We start from the raw sequence: 7855 nt of genomic DNA on the forward strand, positions 1-7855 counted from the left end.
AAGTTCCTGAAGAATAAATATATTCGTACCTGAACTCTCTTTAAAACTATTTGGAAAAATATGGTGTGAATTCTTTGTTAATGACATAAAGACTGATGATATTAAAACTAGATGATGTGTGCATTTCTTAAGACTAGCTGTCTTAGAAATTTGGTGCAATTGAGAATATATCAGGCTTAACTTGGCAGAAAGGACGAATATTAAGCATTCAGCCTCAGTTTTACAATGAAAGCATTCGTATATTAAGTCCCTTGTTTACAGATGTCACAATTTAAATTAATATTAATTATTATCTTTCCCATAATTCTTGTTTGCTAATATAAGTTTTAACTTATAAATACTGTTTTGTTCTGGAATGTAGCAAGATATTTTTTGCCATACGATGAAGACTGTTAAAGACGATAATCTTTGTCGCATGGAATACATTTTGTATTTAACGATTTTTACATCTGTTATTCATATATAAAGTTATTAAAAATATAGTAACTAGAAACCGAATAACTTCAGTACAGCATATAATAACGTATCAAATTTTTAAGATTAATTCTTACAATGTAAAATAAAAACTTAATGACAAATCCAAACTCTGCAGAAGGCGAAATATTAGTAAAATTGGCAAGGTTTGGACATTATGCTATACACGAGAAACTTACTGATATCGAACCAGTATAACTGTTTTGCGAAAAGCGACAATAAAGAACACTGCTAGATAATTCAGACAAACGTAGAAAGTGCATTGAATTTTTATATCTAAATTTCAATATCTAATTACAACAGTCGCAGTGTATGACTCACGCTAACACCAGAGATGTACGATGTAGTCAGAACCCTATCAGCCTGTATACCAACACACACACACTGTAATTATTGACAAATGCAAAGTAGTTTAGTTAATCAGTAAAACCAGGCTTGGAGTTTCAAACTGTATTGAGGTATTTTTAGGAAATTGCAAGTTTCAGCGAATAATATTGCACTATATAATTAGTATCTAATAAAGTGAAGAAAATTATAAAAACACCATCTACAAATTTGTATATCTATATTGGAGTTAGTGTATCATTAAATAACACGCACAAGTTGTTTCAAACTCTAACATTAATAAAACAATAAAAAAGAAACTCCACTTGCCTATCACGTTGAATTTATTTTTAATACTGAAAACTGAGTTTCGATACCCGTGGTGGGCGCAACACGGATAGCCCATTGTATAGCTTGGTGTTTAACTTCAGACAAACAAATGATTATAATTATCACGTTACGTTTAAACTAAGATGCACAAGTCAAGAATAATTTTATTTTAATTGAATGGAAATGAATACTATAGATTTTACTCAGATTGCCCACGCAACCACAAAATTGGACCTATAACAGTTCATGGCTGAGTAATGAGAAAATGCATCTATTTAGTTGGAGTTATATTGAAGAACAGATACCATATTATGTAGTAACCAAGTGATACCGTAACAAGAATTACATTAGTTTGGGCTATTGTTTGTCTTTGCTTTATATATAAAAAATACAGACATATGTATTATATAAAGAGCTAATCACACTCTATATGAATAGTATTTTAGGTACCGTTACGTCTACGAAATTATATTATCCATCGTAGATAGACTGTATAATCAGAACACGATTACACACGTTGCTCTACATTCGTTGTCACAAACTCTCATTCTGTTCTTTGGAGACATAATGCGCTAGATCAGCGTAGTGAAAGTGTTGACGGTGGGTGTTGTTAATCAGTTGACTTCACTCCAGTCTATCAGTTTACAATTAAGAACGGATAACGTAAATAATCTCTGTTTGGTTTCGGACGAAAATTCTAAAGAAACCATTTCTCTGTCATTTACATTTTCCTTGTAATAAGTTTGTGCGTGGAATTTGTCTTATAAGATTACCATTAAGCAAAATAAAACCAATAACAAAGAAAGTCCACTGATACTGCACAAGGGGTTTTGAAAGGTTCATGGTAAAACGGGCATGTTGAATTCCAGTTTCGACGGATATATTTTTTATGAAGACAACAAGGAATTTTGAGATGTTGATCTAATTTTATGAACATTTATCCTATAATCTTTGTCAGTTTAAAATCCTCATTTATTATCTCGTTGATAACTTCAGAAGACATGGTCAAATATGTTTTTTATGAGTCGAAGAATTCTATTTTGTATGTCTGATGCAAGATTCTATGCAAGGTTTTACCTTCATTAGAAAACATGAAAGATTCTTTTTCAAATAAGTTATGTCTCCTGGCTCTAATTTGTTTAACAATTTTACTATGTTAATATTGTTCTCGACAAAAAAGTGTTTGTGTATTCATACAGTTCTAAAGTTACCATGACAGCATTGTACTGTCAATTGATTGTATAATCTCGGCTTAAACTGCTGACATAAAACATAAAACAAATAAAAGAATGCTCGGTTTTTCAACTCTCTTCCATTCCTTTTATGCAATAGCTGACGTAAAATAGCGACAGGGATTAACATTTTATCTAAAAATTTCAGTTTCTTCCACACAAAACAAGTTAGACACATTAATACACGTATTTCCTTATATGTAATTTTAATACATACTTTACATAATTTCAGTTCATTAAATTATTAATTTATTGTTATTGATTCAATATTTACGTCGTTGTACACTCAATTTGTATATAAGTATGTGAGAATTTAACTCCGGCAGCCCCAATGGTTCAGCGGTAAGCAAATAGACTCGTAACGCTAAAAAAGGAGTTTCTATACTTGTGATGAGTACAGCACAGATAGCTAATGTGTAGCTTTGTGCTTAACAACAAATAGGAATATATTGCCTCAATGTAACGAAACATACGTAATAGCTACTTAACTTTACCTTGTCACAGACTATCTGTGCCACGCCCACCACAAGTATATGCATTTTCACAGACATGCTGCTGTGCCACTTGGGGGCCTAAGCATTTAACCTCCATGTTATCTCTTTCCTTTAAATTTTCATCAGCTCTTAAAAGGTAAGATTACGAAAGCTTAAAGAAGTGTTACCTCCTGTTACAGCGAGCATAACAACTAGGTTACAATGCAGAAAGAATCCAGTATTACAAACATTAAAATGAACAATATGGATGGAAAATTCGTATTTTACGAGGTATTGTTCTTATAACTTCATAAGATACATTCAATATTTATGTGTAATTTTAATTATAAAAAGTAATTACGCGATTAACTAGAGACTGTAGATAACCAAGACTCAATTCTATAGTTAACGGAGACTATCAGAAGTTTTCAAATGTTGTACAGAAAATGTTTGTGTGTAAAGTTTGTGTTTTTTTCACTTGATCTTGTTGTCCATAAAACTAAGTTTCTTATTTGTACTTGAACCACATAATGGATGTTTTTTAGCTTAAATCACATCTGTAATAAAAGATTCAACAGCAGTATCTTACTATGTGAAAATCTACTAAATGGGTTTGATAGTTAAGTCTATTTTTTTTAAATGACGATTTAAATTCTGTGCATATTGTGCTTTAGTTTAGTTTTACCCACCACTGTGAACCTTTATTTATATAGATTTGAATAACATGTAGCACTGATGCTACTAATATCATCTTATAAATTATTTAGCAAACAGTGTGTTTGAAAATTGATAAGATGTGGTTTGTTTGTTTTTTAATTTCGCCCAAAGCTACACGAGGGCTATCTCCACTAGCCGTCCCTAATTTTACAGTGTAAGACTAGAGGGAAGGCAACTATTCATAACCACCCACCGCCAAACCTTGGGCTACTCTTTTACCAACGAATAGTGGAATTTACCGTCACATATAATGCCCTCATGGCTGAAAGAGCGAGAATGTTTCGTGCGACAGGAATTCGAACCCGTGACCCTCGGATTACGAGTCGAACGCTTTAACCCACCTGGCCATGCCGGGCCTAATTGATACGACGCTCAATCTATACTGGCATAACTCAGTGGCAACTGTATATTAATATATTTGTATTTATATTTATATTAAATATATTTATATTTAGTGGCTTAATTATTATTATTATAGATATTCTTGACTAAAATAAACAGACTCGAAGTCTGACATAGCATCAGGTAATCTGGAACTGTGTGCTTTATGCGGAGCACCAGCCCCCTTGTGTTGAGAAAATCCTCATGTGCGAGATTTCAGCCAGTAAATATTAGAGAGTCTTAGAAAATGGATTTGAGGAATGCTGTTACTGAGATTGAATGAGGATAGTCTACGCATGTTCAATGGAGTTCATGGCCGGTGACTGGTCAGTCCACGGTACAATTGTCACGTGCAAGCTCTCTTTCCATCCCTCTATCGTACAGGCTGTCTGTTAATTTAAGTCAGCTCTCAGTATACTTTATTATACTTAATATCATCACAGATACATAACTAACTTTTGGTATACTTTATTATATTAATATATAATTACATAACGTTAAGATGTAAATAAATGAAATGATTTTAAAACTAAACTAGTAAATGCTCACAATCACGCTCATCGAACAAACTGTGAAACAGTAAAACATTATATCTGTTGTTTATCGTTGAGTATACACAGTATCACTCACCGCAGGGATCGGATATTGAATTTTGGTGTTTTTATCTCTGAAACTTTTCGGTAAGAGACGAAGAGCCATCAAAGTATTGAAGTTGCAGGATGTTTCAATGCCTTATGCACAAGTTTGGTAGCGTTTGTTTTGTCAAATAAATTTATTTCCGTTGAATAAAAATTCTCGAATATCTTCCGAGTGAAAGAAGCATTATTCGTATGTCATTTTCTCGTTCAACACATGAAACGAGCAATGTATCGCGTTAAATGACGTTTGTTCGCCAAGTTAATTTCGCTTTACGACAATATCAAACTCCAGCGAGAGTCACGTGCCTGCGTTATATGAGTTTCATATGAGGCCAGCGTCACTGAAGAAAGCAGTAAAGCTGAATTAAAATCAAGGAAAATCAACTAACATCACCTTACCCTATGCTCAAGGTGCAGATTACGTACAGAAATTACCAGCTAGCAAGGGGGAGATTATACTAAAAATATCCTTACAATTTGTACCTCACTGTTCCTTGTCACAATGCTGTGTGCTAAAACGCTTTTTATAACTCAGTTCTCATACAATACCACTCCAAGTGACCGTAAGCTACATACAGCCATATTTTATGGTCAAAGTCGTGTGTTTGGTTTATGAACATATTTTTAAAATGTGTTATGCTGAATACTTTAACACTTGCGTTGCCATGGTGCAACTAAGAAAATATCACCTATCTTAATATATCTGATTATTACATGCAACAACAGAAGATTGTGTTTCTTTGTTTGTTGTTGAGCACAACGCGTCAAAATGGTCGACCTGTGCTATACCTACAACAGGTATTGAAACTCGATCTTTAGTGTCATAAGCTGTCAGGTTTACTGTTGAACCTCTGGGGGTGGGGGTTGAGATTGACAACACATTATTAACTGAGTTAATTAATTTTTAATTAATAATCTGTTAGTAAGATCATTAAGCTCAGATAGGACAACCAGAAGAAGCTTTAACAGATGCGAAACGTTGAATTAATGATATAAAACAACCATTCTCTTTTTCTACAATTTTTGGTTGAATTATATTCCATATACACCACTTACACAGTCCTAGTTTTTGCTAGTGTGCACTCCTACGTGTTGGTGTCTTCGAAGTAAAAGTAACATCTCTTTTGATCTTTCTGGATTACAACATTAATTATCAATGTAACTTCACGATTAAAGAAAAAATTATTTGTATTCTAGCTGAAATTTCATTAGTTAATTCTAAAATATTCCCTGAACGGTTAGTGGTTACATTATTGCAAGGCTTGAACTTTCTCTGCTAAGTTATTGAGTTTCCGATCTGTATCTGAAAAAGCATGCCATCTTTTATTCCCTATAGTATTCCTAATACAATAATACCTCTAGGAGATTATTGACTCCACAAGTCACACGAAGACATAGATTCATTTCGATTTTTGGAAAGTAGGGGGTCTTTGTTACTTAATATTATTCATACATTATCGATGGAACAAAGACACCGATATCTTTCCTTGACACTTAGCCGTTAAAGAAAGACGTTTGAGAGACAAGACGATAAAGGTTTGAAAAACAGCAGCACGAACAGAAGTCAGTATTTCCGCTAGTTAAAAGTCCTCGTCTCGTTAGCATATTACAAAAACGTATTGTATGATGTGCAGATCATAAAAGAAATGCAATTCCTGGCAATACAAAATAAATACAAGTATTATTCAGACATTCAAATAGCAATAAAACCTCAGTTGTCTCCACATAAAAGCAAAATAAATATAAAATGTTATGGCGTTCACTGAGTGGTTAAATTTGAGATCATAAGTATCGTATAGTAGTTACGATGTTACGTAAGAAGTTCCGACTGTCACTCCACCAGCTTAGGAAGAAGGTCACATCTGAGAGTCGCAGTGAGTGAGAGATAAACTGAGTCTACAAACCGTTTTTCAGTTGAACTAGGATCGATATGTAACAGCTATGTGTTCTTCACTGATTGTATCTAAAATATTTAATTAAAACACATTATAAATTGTATTTATATCAGCCATTTCTTTTCTTTAAGTCCTTGATTCTATTTTTATCGCATCAGAACGCAAATATGAGAAGTACACGCTTTGCAATCCTCAGTGGAGATCAAAGTGAATAGCGTGGGTTCTCATAACGGTTTGGTTTGTTTTGAATTTCGCGCAAAGCTACACGAGGGCTATATGAGCTAGCAGTGTAAGACTAGAGGAAAGGCAGCTAGTCATCACAACCCACCACCAACTCTTGGATTACTTTTTTACCAACCAGTAGTGGGATTGACTGTCACATTATAATGCCCCCAAGACTGAAAAGTCTGGTGCGACTGGTCTCATAACGGAGAACAAAGGATTGTAATACAAAGTATACAAAAAGTTGTAATGACCCACAAAGCTGGGATTTATAGTGTCTCTCAACAATGTTTCTTTGTTCGCCATAATATTTTTTTGTATTATATTATGTACACTTTAAAACTGCAGGAATATTCTTATATAAAAAAAAAGAAGGTAAAGATATTTAGGGTTAATCAGTACCTAAGTTACAGATTCTAGAATGACAAACTATTTGGATGCCAGAAAACCTTTTCACTCATATATTAGTAAATTTATCAGTACTTACACCACATACAAGTATATGAATTTTCGAGTTATTAAAAGTTTATTAAGTAAAAGTTTTAAAACATCATTACACACGTAATTTATATCAGCAGTTTGTCGGGGTTTCTTTTTGGCTTAATCCATAGGAAATGGGATTTCTCTTCTATTATTGTGGAGTACCAATGTTCAAATCAAACCACTATTAATACTATATAATACAGGGGTCAAAAACGGAGTATAATGTTCCCTCAAAAATCGGCCATCAAGTTATAAATCCTACCTGTTATTTTTGGAGTTTTTGACTTCATTTTTTTATGGTACATAAAATATTTCAGGCATATTTTTTTCATGAAAATACAACAGACATCAACCTTTAGGGATATTTATTCTTGTTGTTATGTGACGTAACAACCGTCTATGTTATCAAAAATTGATTGTATTGAGTGTATGAGCTATATATATAAGTATATATTGGTAATTTTTTATTTTTCAGATACTTTTGATAATTTAAAGCAGATAATACCTGAAATAACAAATCTCAAATTGTGTATCAAAGGTAAAATAAAAGCCGAAATGTGTAATACAGCATGTAAATAATACGGTCTGAAGCTAGTGAGTTTTATAGTATGTAAATGTGTGTGATCAAATTAAATACAAGTTTCGTAAAAATTAACTAATGAAGTAACTTTCATCGAATTAAAACT

This window comes from Tachypleus tridentatus, chromosome 8 (assembly GCF_004210375.1).
Source record: "Tachypleus tridentatus isolate NWPU-2018 chromosome 8, ASM421037v1, whole genome shotgun sequence".
NCBI lineage: Eukaryota > Metazoa > Arthropoda > Merostomata > Xiphosura > Limulidae > Tachypleus > Tachypleus tridentatus.